At 39.8% G+C, this 18,236-nt stretch overlaps 1 pseudogene; it reads right to left on the reverse strand.

Annotated features, from left to right (window-relative positions):
• Positions 1-338: 338 nt before the first annotated feature.
• LOC122018282 lies at positions 339-410 on the reverse strand (annotated as a pseudogene).
• Positions 411-18,236: the final 17,826 nt, after the last annotated feature.

The following is an 18,236-nucleotide window of genomic DNA, read 5'->3' on the forward strand; positions in this document are numbered from 1 at the left end:
CCGCCAATCGAAGGTAACAACTTTGAGATCAAGCTTGCAGTAATTCACATGGTTCAGCAGAATCAATTCGGAGGAGGAACACATAATGATCCAAACCACCACTTCGAGCTTTTCTACGAAATCTGCGGCACCATGAAAGTGAACGGAGTCCCTCCAGAATCAGTAAGGTTATTGCTCTTCGTATTCTCCCTGAAAGACAGAGCCAAGCAGTGGCTAAATTCTCTTCCAGCAAATAGCATTACATCTTGGGAGCAGTGTGAGCAGAAATTCTTGGAAAAATTCTATCCAGCGAGCAAAACTGCCCACATGAGGAACTTGATCGCAAGATTCAAACAGGTAGACTCAGAATCATTATTTGAAGCCTGGGACAGATTCAAGAGTATGTTGAGACAGTACCCCCATCATGGCCTTGAGAAATGGTTGGTTCTACACACCTTCTACAATGGAATCAATTATCACACGAAGGTATCCCTTGATTCTGCAGCAGGAGGAGCACTAATGAACAAGAGCCTTGATGAAGCTGAAGAGATCATAGAGAATGTGGCACAGAATCACCATCAGTGGGCATCAGAAAGATCTGGTGGTTCTTTATGAGGGAACGCAATAAAAGCGTCAGGGAAATTCGACGTAGATGTAGTCACTCTCATGTCTGCAAAGCTAGATGCTCTGACCAAGAAGTTTGAGGCCTTAGGAAACAACAACAACATGGCCAATGCGATAGTTTGTGTTTGAGAAACTTGTGGAAGTACGGATCATGCTCAAGATACTTGCCCCTAGGGCCAATACAAGCACAGATAAACCAACTTGAGCAGTGTGATGTAATAGTCAGCTACAACCAAAGGTAAAATAATCTATACTCCAATACATACAATCCAGGTTGGAGGAATCACCCAAACTTCTCATACCGGAATAATCAGGATCAAGGGCCAACAAAATAAAGCTATCAACCTGGACAATAGAGCTACTCACCTGGGCAGCAGAACTACTCAGTTGGACAACAAACTTTTCAACAGCAACCTTCACAATTATCCAGAATTCAAAAGATACTTGAAGAAACTCTCTCAGAGAAAAAGGAGATGAAGAATGAGATCTAGCTGTTAACTCAAAGAATGGAAAATCCTGAGAAGCATCAAAAGATGCAAGACAGCCAGATAGCCCAATCCATCTCAAGAGCACAGGGAACATTTCCATGGAAGCTAGATATAAATCCAGTGGAACATTGCAACCACATTGAGTTGAGGAGCGAACGTATTGTGGGTGACCCCCAAATCATTACTCGGAAGGAACTTGACTCAGAGAAGGAGCCCTCTCTCCTAATGCCCAATCAGACTCAAAACAGGGATGGAGAGGAGGCTACTAAAAAGGTTGAAGAAACTCTTCAAGTTCCCCCACAGAATCAGATGATTCCTTTCCCTCAGAAAATGATAACCTCCCAGAAGGATGAAGAGTTCAACCGATTCCTGAAGAAGATCAAGGAAATTTGCATAGAAGTACCACTGATAGATGCACTGCACCAAATGCCGAAGTTCGCAAAGTTCTTAAAGGGTATTTTATTTTTTTGGATGTTCATTTTCAGGATGTGCAGAGCCTCCATGAGCTGGCCGTGAGCACTTCATAAGCATGGAGACGTCAGAGGAACCGAAAGAGCATAGGGAAAGTCATCGTGAGCCTAAAGGACTCGTTCTTGTGATCCCACATGGCCATGTGAAGCCAACAGAAGAGTGAAGGCCACGAGTCGTGCAACCTTGCACGGCCGTGTGGCCTATGCAGAGGAAGGAAGGACACAGGCCGTGCCACATGGCACGGCCATGCGAGACTGCTAGAGAAGGAGATGACTTAGGCCGTGCCAATTAGCACGGTCATGCGACCTTGACCGTGAGACGTGTCCAGAGAGGAGGAAAGACTGGGCCATGCCAATTGGCACGCCCGTGCGACCTTGGCCGAAAGGAGAACAGAGGAGGTCGTGCCAATCGGCACGGCCGTGCAGAGCCCTACCTAACCCGACTGTGTCTATAAGACACGGTCGTGCCCCTACCCGTGTGCGCCGCCCACCCCTCCAAAAAACCCTATCTCCATCTCCTTCTCTCCCAAAAGCCTTCTCCTCTCTACTACACATCATCAAACCCTAATTTCCCACCTATATAGCTCACTTTTGCTTAGATCCCCATCTAGATCTAACACTTCTTCAAGCCACAAGTTCGAAAAGAGAGAAGAAACGTCCATATTTTTCCTTCCTTCTCCTCCCCTTCCACACTCAAGACCCATTTCCTCAAGAAACTCCTCAAAGCCTTGCACCATATCACATATCTTGAAGAGACTTCATTGAGGAAGCGGTGGATCTGGCGAAGGAGATGCATTGGGAGGCGACAAAGGCAAAGGGAAGACTTCTACTTCAAAAGGCAAAGGAAAAAGGGTGGCACGTGACGAAAGTAACGAAAATGAGTTCAATATTATTTTTAGAAATCATGAACAAAAAGCTAGATATGATATCCTTGTCACTAGGAAAATCACATGCACTAAATATATGGATACCATTACTATGGACATGTTAGGAATTAGGGATTATGTAGATTGGATGATAAGCTCTTTAGATTGGAATGATATTATGTACGCTCATGCACCGACTTACCCCTGCCTAGTCCTTGAATTTTTGAACTCACTTGATGTTAAATTTTCTTCTGAAGATGACTACGTAGGGGTCATAACTTTTAGGATGATGAATAAAGAAGTTCAGTAGACTTTTAGTGATTTCAATAATTATTTTGGTTTACCCATTGGTGGTGCCCGAGGATTTGATGATGAAATTAGATGGAATGAATTTTGGACGTCGATAACCGGATCAAAAGACCCTTATGAACCCTCTAGACCCAAGGCATCCCGCATGCAAAACCCGACCTTTAGATACCTTCACCGAGTGATAAACAAAATGATCTTTGGTCGAGGAGAGAGTGATGGGGTGGTTAGAAAGATAGAACTCTATTCTCTTTGGGTGATGTTGAATAAAGTTGATTTTGATTCGGGATTTCATTTTTTGCAAACTTTATGGAGGGCGGCTAAGGCATCTTCGGGGGATGATAGTGTTTGGTGGATTGATCACCCAAGTAGCATTCAATCTAAGTTGTGCACTTGATGGATTAGAGGTGATTCATGGTTATGACAAGATCAACATTGATTCTTGTCTTATTATGAAGATGATTTGTCAGGATGAGAATGAATTTGCTTTCCCTAGAACCAATGGTTTTCCATTACCCCTTCCTTGCCCCGAGCGCACTTCAGTTCGTGACCCCGCGAATTGGGTGATTACTGATTTACACCCCGAAACTGTACCATCCATTGTAGAAGAACCCGATTACCACAAAGAGCCCTCGTCATCAAGATTCCCGCAGCCCTTCGGACATCCGGACCCTCCTAGACACTCTTTTGCATATGGCACGGGATCCTCTAGATTTGATTTTTCTGACTTCCATACCTCTTTAGACTCCCTTCATGAGAAGAAAAATATCCAACAACGATTATTGGAGGGTCACTTCAAGTTATCTGTGTTGGGACCTTCGAGCCACAAAAATCACTTTTTAGATTGTGGAAACCTCGAAGTCTTGCCACGGATCCGTGCGAAGATATATAAAAATAAATCATGTACAAATTTCTAACCTAGATCTATCTTAGATCTACATGAACAAGAAGTATTACCCTTGTTGCGAAGCCCTTCACTTATCCCGCTCGTCCAAAAGGTTGCTGGATCTCTAGAGTGTCAAGCGTACACTCCTCTATACGTATCCACATGGACAAGGGATGGAGATAAACCACCTAGAGTGTGCTAGCACTCATGGATGGCTCGGTAATGGAGATGAGAGGGAGAACAAAAAATAAGAGAGGAGGAAGAAGATGACTTGAATTCACCTTGAATGTGTAACACCCCAAATTTTATGATTTAGAGTCCTAAAAGACCTTATTAAAATCTAGAAATGTTTTAGAAAAATTCTAGAGATTTTTAGAAATTTATAGAGTATTTTTATGTAATTTTTGGAGTTCGTTTGGTATTTTTACCAAGAGGAAGAAGTTTTAAAAAAAATGAAAAAAAATGTTGAAGCCGGGTTTTGAACCCAAGACCTCGGACTTAGCCCGAGTCTTAACCGAATCCAACCAGCCAACTGGTCTGCGACCTGTTTGTGAACATATATGGGATGAAATATATATAAGCAGTATTTAGGAACGTTTAAATAAATTGGAAAAAAAAGTGCGCGGCTGAGGAATCGAAGCTGCGACCTGGGATTTGGTTAAAGCCGGGTTAACCAAATGTGCTAGCGATCGTTTGTTATTAAAGAAGGAGAAAAATTTTATTTAAGCAGTAGTTATGAGACAGAGAATAAATAGGAAATAAAATGGTTGCAGCCGAGACTCGAACCCACGAACCGAGTTTTAAGCGGAACGCAGCCAACCAACTGGACCGCAGATATTTCGTGAAAAAGTAAGACACGAAATATTCTTAAGCAATAGTTGATAACGAAAATTACCTTAGGTTATAAAAAGAGGGCTTAAGTGATTTTCAAAAATCAAAACCTAACTTTTCCTTCTCCTCTCGCGACGGCGTTCCTGTGCCCGGGCGGAAATGAAGCCGAGCCTAGGGCTTTGTCTCCGGCAGCCGCCGAGGACCTTTCTCGTGAGATCTTCACGTTCTCAAGACCCCTTCAGCGAGGAGAAGGTGCAGACACAAGAGATCGCCGAGATTTGGAGCTCACCCGAACCCTAGAAGCACTAGAAGGTTCCTCCTTCGGCTGTGAGTCAAGGAAACGAAGGTAAGTGCTTCTCACCTGCGGTAAGAGTAGCTATCGGATTCTGTTTTCTTCTTGTTTGGCCGAAGTATGCAGTAGGAGTGTTGTTCTTGAGGTTTGCTGCCGTGAATCTCAATTTCAGATTGTTTAGGTTTGGAAGATGAACAAATTGATCAGATGAGCATGTAGTTTAGCATTTCAGCTTGTAGAGATTCTGGAAGAGATTTCTTTTGTTATTAGTTTTTAAGCATACAGTGTTTGATCCATTGGTTGTGTAGTATAGTTTTCAATTCCAGAATTTCTTTTGCTAAATCTGAGCATGAGGAATGGTATTTGTTTTGTTTTCCAGTAGCAAACCCTTTACTAGTTGCAATGGTTTCTTTGTCGGGGTACTGAACAGGTGATTAGTAGAGGTTTCAGCTTGTTCTATTCGATACTTGCTGTTATGAAACTTAATGCAGATTTGTTTAGATTCGGAAGAAATGTTAAGTTGTTGCCATAAGTTTCAAGAACATGAATGGTTGTTTATATTTGTTGTACAGTTTAGTTGCCTTGGAAGAATTCTGTGAAGTCTGAATTGTATTAGAGTTTGCTGTACAGTTTAGTTGCTTTGGAAGATTTAGAAATCCTCACGTTGGAGTGAAGTTCTTGTGTGAAGCAATAGGATTTAAGTTCTTATATGCTACTGTTAACTGAAATAGCTATGAACTGTTTTAGAAACGTTTAGATGAAATTGGTTTGATGTAAGTTTGGGTTCCATATTTAGGAAGATAATTCCTATACCGATTATTGAGGTTAGTTTAGTCTAAAAGCGAGATGTGAGTGATTTAGTTATGCAAGTAATAAGTTCATAATAGAAGTTTAGTTTAGAAGATGAGAAAAGAGATTTACATGTTGATCAATGTAGATTTTATAAAGTATTAATATGTAGATTTTAGTTAAGCTTAAGATGCAGAACATAGATAAGCTTAGTATGTATATTTTGTTAAAGCTTAAAGTATGCGACATTTTGATTAGCCTAGTATGCAGATTATTTTGTTAAGGCGACATGTAGATTTATTTCTATTTAAACTATAGTTTTAGAACTTCTCAAGTACAACAGTTTCAGTTGTTATAGCATCCAATCTTAATTTGTTTAAGTATTCTCTTTCAGTTTGTTTAAGCATTCACTCTTAGTATGTTTAAGTGTGGATTTTCAGTTTAATTTAAGCATTGCAGTGTTAGAATTTGTTTAAACATTTCATTTTTGTAAGAAGCATTCTTTTGTAAGAAAAGTATAAGAAAGATAAAGAAAAGTATAAGAAAGATAAAGAAAAGAAAGAAAAGGCCAAGGCCTTAAGTAAATCCCAAAGTCAAGACTTTAGGAATTTTGGCAGACAAGGTGCTTATTAAAATACCAAGGCATTATATATTAGAAGTATTAAAAGATAACAAGTATTTTACTTTTATCAGTGGCACTGTACTGGACTCTCAGTAGTTCTTGGGCTGGGCTCCCATAGTCGGTCCCTAGGTTTAGATAACCTAGTATGCAGGACTCTCAGTAGTCCTTGGGCTGGGCTCCCATAGTCGGTCCCTAGGTTTAGATAACCTAGTATGCAGGACTCTCAGTAGTCCTTGGGCTGGGCTCCCATAGTCGGTCCCTAGGTTTAGATAACCTAGTATGCAGGACTCTCAGTAGTCCTTGGGCTGGGCTCCCATAGTCGGTCCCTAGGTTTAGATAACCTAGCAAATCCTACTAGATTCGGGACCAACTATCTCGGGTCTAGTTAGGGATGCGCGCATAGCAAGTACAGTTGCCGGGCCCAAGAGAAGTTGATTATTATTTTGAAGTATTATAAGTATAAGTTTTTGAACAAGTAAAACGAGTTTTACATAAACATAAAGTATTAAAGAATAAGTTAGAACAAATGAATCAAGTTTCACTTTGTTTTAGAATCAGCAAGTTTAGTTCCCTCTTATGCTAGCATGTTATTTAGATTAGCTTACTGTTCTTTGCTATTAGAAGAGCATGAGTAGTTTTACATGTTTAGCACTTCAGTATGTTTGTTTATTTACTAGTAGATGAGCATGAGTAGTTTTTCCTTTGAGCATTCAATTTTAGTTTTCAGTATATTCACATGCATATCGAGTTTTTGTGAGTTAGATAGCGCTTACTAAGCATTTTGCTTATAGACTACACTTCCTCTTATTGCAGATACAGGAAAGGAAAAGATATAGAAAGGAAGGCGACAAGGAGGTGTTCGAAGGATGTGTGATGCCAGGACTATGGAAGCCTTGGGATAGGAAAGAAGTTTTAATTTTAGTTTCCACATTTTAGTAATTAATAAACATTTGAGTTGTATTTTAAGTTCATGTCATTTGAGATTATTCTGTTTAGATTGCATATAGGATGAGTTTAGTTTAGTAAGTAGATATTTGTGTGTTTGATACTTATTTAACTGCGTGGTTGATTGATATGTGTTCCAGCCGCTTGTGGCTGAGTATATATTGCATGTATTGTTGAATATGGTCACCGGTACAGGGGAGATTTTGTCGAAATTTTTCGATAGGGTTTCCATGTGATCTTTAATCATACCGGTTAAGTAGAGTTAGTAGTTAAGTAACAGTCATCCTTAAAGTGTAGTAGTAGTAAGAAGGGTGGTCGTTACAGAATGCTTGCATAAAGTGGTCGGCCACTTTTTCTAGAGGTTTATACCTCCATGTAATACCAAGAGTCATGACTCTTAGTCTTCCTCATGAGGTGGCACAGAATGAGGTGGCTCTTGATGATGTGGAACACCATCATTGGCTGGCCCATGCCAAGTCACATATGATGTGGCATTTAATCAAGTCAAACTTGACCCTTCATCTTCCCTCTCAAGTCAAGTCAAACTTGACTTAAATTCTCCCGTGGTTGATCATATCTAACCATTGACTCAAGTCAATTTGATTTAATGAATCTCTATTCATTAAATTAAATTGATTCAATGAGTCATAATCTAAATTAGACTCATTCAATACATGAATCAAATTGTGTCCAACTCAATTAGTCTAATTTGGATTACTCTTTAATCCAATTTGGTTCATCATATGAACCTAATCCTCTTGGTTCATCAAATGAACCTAATCTCCATCTAATTGCCCTTTGTGTGTGACTCTATAGGTTCTTGTAACGTTGGCAATGCTCCTAAACCCATTTAGAAGCATAAGAAATGAGCGGTATCTAGCAACACATCATTACTACCCAAGTTACAAGAATGTTGAGATCCAACATCACCTTTGTGACTATTAATTGTGACTCTCACAATATGTGACAATGTCATTCTATCCTTAACATCTAGATTGATCAAATGAGGCATAGACCGTGTTGTTGTGCAAAGAAGGGGGCAATACCTCTCAACCTTTCTGAACCGCGGAAGAAGAGGAAGAGAGAAAAGAGATCGCGTGGAACAACAAGACAAAGACGCACAAAAGAGAGCAAACACCAGGAAGGAGAAGAAGAAGAGAAAGAAAAAGAGTTACCGTGGTTCGGCGACTTGCCTACTCCACAAAACGGCCGAAGCTTTATTAGAATTCTCTTCTACACAAGAGAATCACATCTAATGATTCTTGTGTTTTCTGATCTACAATGGGTTTACAATGATCCCTATAAATACTGCTAAACCCCAGACCCGGTAAAAACGTAACAGAATTTGTTATGAAAAACATAACAAAATTCTGTTATATAAAATCTTAACAGAATTTTATTACGAAAAATCTTAACAGATTTTTCTTCCATGACATCCCTTCATCCAAATATGAGCCACTCGTCAACACGTGTCATCCTCTAATCAATCTATATCTTGAACTTCAAGTAGACTCACTCTAAACAAATGAGCTCAATATCATCATATTGACTCATTTGGGCATGGCCATGCACTTAGTGGTCTCACTCTATCAAGAATCATGATGTCACTCCCATCACATAGGAGGGATAGATCCCATCTACATCACTCACATCCCTCCGCATAATTTGTTACATAACCAGTAATCGCCTTTATAGTCCACCCAGTTACGGGTGACATTTGACGAAGCCAAAGTATGCAACTCCTTATGAAGGGAACCATGGTAACTTCAGGTCCAAGGACTAATAGTCATACTAATAGTCATATGAGAAAGTATATGACACTCATATAACGATCCATGATACTTTCTCATGGCGATCCATTCAGTATGCATTCTCTAATGCATACCCATGTGTCAACTTGATATCTCTATATCCATGACTTGTGAGTGTTAGGTAGAGCCCTAGAGCCAATCATATGATGATTGTTGTATGGACTCGTTGTATCATATTCTTCTATGTATATAAAGGCATTTGTTTTCATTATTATACTTACTTGTATTGGTGGCAAATAACTAAGTATAATAGCATCCTTGAGTAGAAGGTTCTTATCTATATTAATCGATTGGTTGATTCGATATTGAGATGATATAGAGAACACTACTCTTAATCATTCCTAGTCAAGTATTAACATTCAGGGATAATGTTGATGCGACAAGACTAGCATGTAGGTCAACTCGATGACTTGATCTCACAAGTCATAGATATAGAGATATTAAGTTGACACATAGGTATGCATTAGAGATGTATACTAAATGACCCGCCATGAGAAAGTATCATGGATTGTTATATGAGTGTCATATACTTTCTCATGTGGCTATTAGTATGACTATTAGTCCTTGGATCTGAAGCCACCATGGTTCCCTACATAAGGAGTTGCATACTTTGGCTTCGTCAAACGGCACCCGTAACTGGGTGGACTATAAAGGCGATTACTGGGTATGTAACAAATTATGTAGAGGGATGTGAGTGATGTAGATGGGATCTATCCCCCCTATATAACGGGAGTGACATCATTATTCTTGATAGAGAGAGACTACTAAGTGCATGGCCATGCCCAAATGAGTCAATATGAGATATTGAGCTCATTTGATTATAGTGAGTCTACTTGGAGTTCAAGATTTAGATTGATCAGAGGATGACACCGTCTATGCCTCAAATTGATCAAGTTAGATGTCAAGGATAGAAGGACATTGTCATATATTGTGAAGAGTCACAATTAGTAGTCACAAGGTGATGTTGGATCTCAACATTCTTGTAACTTGGGTAGTAATGATGTGTTGCTAGATACCGCTCATTACTTATGCTTCTAAATGGGTTTAGGAGCATTGCCAATATTACAAGAACCTATAGGGTCACACACAAAGGGCAATTAGATGGAGATTAGGTTTATTTGATGAACAAAGAGGATTAGGCTCATGTGATGAACCAAGTTGGATTAAGAGTAATCCAAATTAGACTAATTGAGTTGGACTCAATTTGATTCATGTGTTGAATGAGTCTAATTTAGATTATGACTCATTGAATCAATTTAATTCAATGAATATAGATTCATTAAATTAAGTTGGCTTGAATCAAATTGTTAGATTTGATCAACCATTGGAGAGAAGAGGTCAAGTTTGACTTGACTTGTGAAGGAAGATGAAGGGTCAAGTTTGACTTGACCATTTGCCATCTCATTTGTGAGTTGGCATAAGGTGGACCAATGATGATGTTCCACATCATCAAGGTTGTCTTATGTGTGTTCCACATCATGAGGGAGATCAAGAGTTGTGACTCTTGATATTCCATGGAGGTTTAAAAACCTCTAAAGTGGTCGGCCACCTTGAATGGGTGTGAGTTACAATTTTTGTGCTCATTGATTTCATCTTCTTCCTCCTTGCTTCTTCTTCTCGCCCTCTCCTCCACCTTGGCCGAAACCTCCATGAGTGCTAGCACACTCTAAGGTTTCTTCTCCATCCTTTTTTGTTCGTGTGGATACACATAGAGGGGTGTTCACTTGACACCCTTGAGATCCGGCGAACATTGGATGAGCGGGATAAGCGAAGGGCTTCGCATCAAAGGTATAAACTCTTAACATGTAGATCTAGTGTAGATCTAGGTTAGAAAAATATGTACACAAAATTTTAATCTTCGCACGGATCCGGTGGCATGGGACTTCTGGGTTTCCGCAACGCAAAAAGCAGTTTTTATGGCTCGAAAGTCACAACAGTGAGATCAAGTCATCGAGTTGACCTACATGCTAGTCTCATCGCATTAACATTGTCCCTGAATGTTAATACTTGACTAAGAATGATTAAGAGTAGTGTTCTCTATATCATCTCACTATCAATTCAACCAATCAATTGATATAGATAAGAACCTTCTACTTAAGAACGCTATTATACTTATTTATTTAGCACCAATACAAGTAAGTATAATAACCATAAAGAAATGTCTTTATAAGTATATAGGAATATGATACATCAAGTCCATACAACAATCATCATATGATTGGCTCTAGGGCTCTAACTAACAATCTCCCACTAGCACTAGTGACAATCAGTGTAGGCTCTAAGGCCTAATGACCTAGTGTGACCATCATGCTTTCTCTATGCCAAAGCCTTGGTCAAGGGATCAGCGACATTAGCTTCTGTGGGTACTCTGCAAATCTTCACATCTCCTCTATCGATGATCTCTCGAATGAGATGGAAGCGCCGTAGTATGTGTTTGGTCCGCTGGTGTGAGCGAGGTTCCTTAGCCTGCGCAATTGCTCCATTGTTGTCATAATAGAGCTCTATAGGATCAGCTATGCTAGGAACCACCCCAAGCTCAGTAATGAACTTGCGGATCCAAACTACCTCCTTTGTTGCTTCTGATGCAGCAATATACTTGACCTCTGTTGTAGAATCAGCAACTGTGTCCTGCTTCGAACTCTTCTAGCTCAGAGCACCACCATTCAAGCAAAACATGAACCCAGACTGTGATCTATAATCATCATGGTCAGTCTGGAAGCTGGCATCATTGTAACCCTTTACAGCTAGCTCGTCATCGCCTCCAAATATCAAGAAATAGTCTTTAATCCTTCTCAGGTACTTAAGAATATTCTTGACCGCTATCCAGTGATGTTCACCTGGATTTGACTGGTATCTGCTTGTCATGCTCAAAGCATAATATCAGGATGAGTACATAGCATGGAGTACATGATAGACCCTATGGCTGAGGCATAAGGGATCTTATCCATGCGGTCTCTCTCCTCTCTAGAAGAGGGACTTTGAGTCTTCGAAAGATTCACACCATGTGACATTAGCAGAAATCCTTTCTTGGAATTCTGTATGGCAAACCGTAGTAATACCGTGTCAATATATGTACTTTGACTTAGGCCAAGTAATCTCTTATTTCTATCTCTATAGATCTTTATGCCTAGAATATAAGCTGCTTCACCTAAGTCCTTCATTGAGAAACAATTCCCCAGCCAAGTCTTTACAGACTGCAACAAAGGGATGTCATTTCTAATGAGTAGTATGTCATCCACATACAATACAAGGAAGACAACTGTGTTCCCAACAACCTTCTTGTAGACACAGGGTTCATCTTCATTCTTGATGAAACCAAACTGTTTGATTGCATCATCGAATCAAAGATTCCAGCTCTGAGAAGCTTTCTTTAGTCCATAAATGGACTTATGCAGCTTGCATACTCTGCCAGTATACTGTAGATCTACAAAACCCTCAGGTTGTTTCATGTACACATCCTCGAGCAAGTTTCCATTCAGAAATGTGGTTTTGACATCCATCTGCCAGATCTCATAATCGTGGTATGCTGCAATAACAAGCATGATCCTAATGGATTTAAACATCGCTATTGGAGAAAAGGTTTCATCATAGTCAATACCATGAATTTACTTGAAACCTTTAGCTACCAAGCGACCCTTATAGGTAATAAGTCCATCCATGTTGGTCTTTCTCTTAAAGACCCACTTACACCCAATGGGTTTGACGCCTTCAGGTGGATCAACCAAAGTCCATACTTGGTTGGTGTACATGGATTCCATCTCGGATCTCATGGCCTCTAGCTATGACTCAGAATCTGGTCTCATCACAGCTTCCTGATAGGAGATAGGCTCATTCTCAACGAGCACAACGTCATCATGGTCAAACAAGAGAAATAAGTATCTCTCAGGCTGACGACGTATCCTATCAGACCTGCGAAGAGGTAGGTCTACTTGAACTGGTTGTTGTTCCTCAACTCCTTGTGGAACAATCTCATCATCCACAACACTTTGTGGTTCCAGTTCAACTTCCATCAAGGCTTCAGTGCTATGGTCCATATCTTGAACTTCTTCAAGATCGAACGTCCTCCCACTAGTTTTTCAAGAAACAAAGTCTCTTTCTAGAAATACCCCAGTCTTAGCCACAAATACTTTGTATTGACTGGGAATGTAGAAGTAATATCCCTTCGTTTTCTTGGGATATCCAATAAAATAGCACTTATCAGATTTGGGTCCCAATTTGTCCGAGACTTGACGTCGAACATAAACCTCACAACCCCAAATCCTCATAAAAGACATCTGGGCATCTCTCCTAGTCCATATCCTATATGGTGTCTTTATCACAGCCTTGGATGAAACACGGTTAAGTGTGAAGGCTGCTGTGTCTAGAGTATATACCCAAAAGGATATAGGAAGATCTGTGTGACTCATCATAGACCGTACCATATCTAATAGGGTACGATTCTTCCTTTCGGATACACCATTCCACTGTGGTGTTCCAGGAGGAGTGAGTTGGGATAGAATCTCACATTCAGTTAGATAGTCACGAAACTCATGGCTAAGGTATTCACCACCTCGATCTGATCGAAGTATCTTAATACTCTTGCCTAGCTAGTTTTGTACTTCATTCTTGAATTCTTTGAACTTTTCAAAGGATTGTGACTTACTGAAATCATCAGTGAATGTAATGAAGTACCTATAACCACCTCTGGCAGCAACATTGAAAGGGCCACATACATCACTATGTATAAGTCCTAACAAGTCAGTCGCTCTTTCGCTGTGCCCACTAAAGGGAGTCTTGGTCATCTTGCCTAGTAGGCATGATTCGTATGTCTCATATGATTTAAAATCAAATGAGTCCAGCAAACCATCTTTATGGAGTTGGGATAAGCGATTCTCATTAATATGACCTAAGCAACAATGCCAAAGATAGGTTTGGTTCATATCATTTGATTTGAACCTTTTGGTACTTATATTATAGATGGGGTTCTCTAAGTCTAGAATGTAGAGTCCGTTCATCAGAGGTGCACTACAATAGAACATATCTTTTAAATAAATAGAACAATATTTGTTCTTTATTACAAAAGAAAAGTCTTTCTTATCTAAACAAGAGACTGAAATGATGTTCTTTGTAAGAGCAGACACATAATAACATTCATCTAATTCTCGTACAAGCCCAGAGGGCAGAGATATATAGTAAGTTCCTACAACAACAGCAGCAACCCGTGCTCCATTGCCTACTCGTAGGTCCACCTCGCCCTTCGTCAATGCCCTGCTATTTCTCAGCGCCTGTACATTAGTACAAATGTGAGAAGCACATCCGGTATCTAATACCCACGATGCAGAAATAGATAGATTGACTTCTATAACATATATACCTGAAGTAGAAGTCTCACTTCTCTTCTTCTTAAGATCTTCCAGATATACTTTGCAGTTCCTCTTCCAGTGTCCGGTCTGACCGCAGTGGAAGCAGGTAGCATCCTTGGCAACCCCTCCTTTAGGTTTCATTACCTTGCCTTTTCCCTTGGCTTGGGACTTTCCCTTACCTTTAGGCTTGCCCTTGCCTTTATGCTTTTGCACCATCAAAATGGAGTTGGCCTTTGCCTTCTTAAGGTTGAGCTCAGCAATTCTTAACATGCTTAGCAGCTCAGGCAGTGGCTTGGCAATTTCGTTCATGTTGTAATTTATGACAAATTGATTGTAGCTCTCTGGCAAGGATTGCAAGATCAAGTCTATGGCCAGCTCTTGGCCAAGTGGGAATCCCAACCTCTGTAGGTTCTCTATGTACCCAATCATCTAGAGCACATATGGACCTACGGGAGTCCCATCTTGCATCTTACACTGAAACAGTACCTTGGAGATCTCGAATCTCTCGTGCCTCGCTTGTCCTTGATATAGTTGACGAAGATGTTCAACCATATCATAAGAAGACATCAACTCATGTTGCTTCTAAAGCTCAGAGTTCATGGTTGCGAGCATGAGGCATGACACATCTAATGCGTCATCTTGATGCTTCTTACAAGCATCTCGGTCAGCTCGCGTGGCAGTGGCAGGAGGTGCCTCAGGAATGGGCTGCTCCAAGACGTACAGTTTTCTTTCTTGAGTGAGAATAATTCTCAAATTCCTGTACCAGTCCAGGAAATTAGCTCCATTAAGCTTGTCCTTGTCAAGGACAGAATGCAGAGAGAAGGTGTTCGTGTTTGTTGACATGGTAATCTACAACAGAAATAATGCAAAAAGTAAATATCATATTCCATTTATCATTTAATTAGGCCTTTAACTAAATGATGCTCCCACTAAATTATAGAGATTTTGTAGAAGCAAGTCATGGATGTGGTCAAACCACACTACTAGATTCATACCAATTCGCTATAATTTTCGTAGGACAAGATCCACATCATACTATAACTTAAGTTAGCTTTGGCTAAATCGCCCAAGACTTAGTATGATCAGTAGATAATGAATTATCAATTACATCTCTATGCAACTCTTGTTTATAGGATCAAAAATCTCATTTATATTAAAACTTGAGTTAGCTTTGGCTAAATCGCCCAAGATTTAGTATAAATGTGATTTTTATCCTATCATCCAATCGTTGGAAAATGCCTATAGTATACTCGATCAAATTGAGTTAACTAATTATGCTCAATCTAATTGAGTTTGTACTCACCCAAACTTTGATAGGCAGGACCAAGATTGTCCCTCCGCACCCTACCAAGATAATATGCGTTGCTCTACTTTGACAGATTCAATAACAACAAATGATCGAGGTAGTGATGGGTATCAAAACCTGGTAGGTATTTCAAGTTGACTTGATTAAGATCTAATCTAATCATGGATTCGTATCTTATACACATCAAGGCACTAATTACCCTACATTATCATGCATCACATACACAAGCAATGAAAGATAATTAATTATTTTGTGATGAGGTCATGGTCCTACTACGATCTTTTCAAGCCAATGAAAAGATCAGATGGACAACCTAGGGTCAACAACTTCTTCAAGCGCCTCCCTTTGACCGCCATGTGTTGAAATCACCCTCCTCGAAACTCCTTCTTGAGTGGACCTTCCACCGCTTCATTTTGTACATTACAAATGTGAAACTCGAGTTACATTCGAGTCTAAAATCTATTTACAACAAGAATATAAAAGAGAGGCATGACGCGCAGGTCGCATAAAACATATACAACACGCACAACACAAAAATAGCGTGCAAGCCATATTATGAATTATAACACATTTTAACCAATCATATTGGGATTTTTGGGCTATGACCATCACAAAATCACACATAATTATAAATTATGTATTTTATATAAATTTCTATAATTTTACTACTATTTTTATGAATTTTATGAGTCACAACTTCCCGGCGGTCCCGTTTAGTGGTTTTTCGGGCGCGATCGTGGGACAATGCCCCTTGCGGGGGTTAGGGGCAGCACCCCTTCTCGCGAAATGAATATTGTGAGTGTCCCATCTTGATCTAACATCTCCTTAAGCCACTGTCCCAAAACAATTTGGGTGAGACCTTGCCGTTTCGGAAGGTTTTTCTCGGTAGTCGAAGCCTACAAGTGTCCAAGCACTTGTTGCTTCGCTTCTACGAGAAAAATACTCACAAAATCTATAAAAATAGCAAACTTACAGAAACTTATAGATCTGAAATATTTTCATAAAATTAAAATACAAACTTGTACATGCTTCACACGTGGCTCTGATACCATTGTTGGGACTTTCGAGCCGCAAAAACCGCTTTTTGCGTTGCGGAAACCTCAAAGTTTTGCCATGAATTCATGCGAAAATATATTAAAATAAATCATGTACAAGTTTCTAACCTAGATCTATCTTATATCTACATGAACAAGAAGCGTTACCCTTGTTGCGAAGCACTTCGCTTATCCCGCTCGTCCAAAAGGCTGTCGGATCTCGAGAGTGTCAAGCGTATACTCCTCTATACGTATCCACATGGACAAGAGATGGAGATAAACCACCTAGAGTGTGCTAGCACTCTTGGATGGCTCGGTAATGGAGGATGAGAGGGAGAACAAGAAAGAAGAGAGGAGGAAGAAGATGACTTGAATTCACCTTGAATGCTTGCATAAAGTGGCCGGCCACTTTTTCTAGAGGTTTTATACCTCCATGTAATACCAAGAGTCATGACTCTTAGTCTTCCTCATGAGGTGGCACACAATGAGGTGGCTCTTGATGATGTGGAACACCATCATTGGCCGGCCCATGCCAAGTCACAAATGATGTGGCATTTGGTCAAGTCAAACTTGACTCTTCATCTTCCCTCTCACGTCAAGTGAAACTTAACTTAAATTCTTCCATGGTTGATCAAATCTAACCATTGATTCAAGTCAATTTGATTTAATGAATCTATATTCATTAAATTAAATTGATTCAATGAGTCATAATCTAAATTAGACTCATTCAATACATGAATCAAATTGAGTCCAACTCAATTAGTCTAATTTGGATTACTCTTAATCCAATTTGGTTCATCATATGAACCTAATCCTCTTGGTTCATCATATGAACCTAATCTCCATCAAATTGCCCTTTGTGTGTGACCCTATAGGTTCTTGTAACGTTGGCAATGCTCCTAAACTCATTTAGAAGCATAAGTAATGAGCGGTATCTAGCAACACATCCTTTCTACCCAAGTTACAAGAATGTTGAGATCCAACATCACCTTTGTGACTACTAATTGTGACTCTCACAATATGTGACAATGTCCTTCTATCCTTGACATCTAGATGGATCAAATGAGGCATAGACCGTGTCATCCTCTAATCAATCTATATCTTGAACTTCAAGTAGACTCACTCAAAACAAATGAGCTCAATATCATCATATTGACTCATTTGAGCATGGCTATGCACTTAGTGGTCTCACTCTATCAAGAATCATGATGTCACTCCCATCATATAGGAGGGATAGATCCCATCTACATCACTCACATCCCTCCTCATAATTTGTTACATACCCAGTAATCGTCTTTATAGTGCACCCAATTACGGGTGACGTTTGATGAAGCCAAAGTATGCAACTCCTTATGTAGGGAACCATGGTGACTTCAGGTCCAAGGACTGATAGTTATACTAATAGTCACATGAGAAGGTATATGACACTCATATAATGATCCATGATACTTTCTCATGGCGGGTCATTCAGTATGCATTCTCTAATGCATACCCATGTGTCAACTTGATATCTCTATATCCATGACTTGTGAGATCAAGTCATTGAGTTGACCTACATGCTAGTCTCATCGCATTAAAATTATCCCTGAATGTTAATACTTGACTAGGAATGATTAAGAGTAGTGTTATCTATATCATCTCACTA

Source organism: Zingiber officinale, chromosome 8B (genome assembly GCF_018446385.1).
Source record: "Zingiber officinale cultivar Zhangliang chromosome 8B, Zo_v1.1, whole genome shotgun sequence".
In the NCBI taxonomy this organism is placed as follows: Eukaryota; Viridiplantae; Streptophyta; class Magnoliopsida; order Zingiberales; family Zingiberaceae; genus Zingiber; species Zingiber officinale.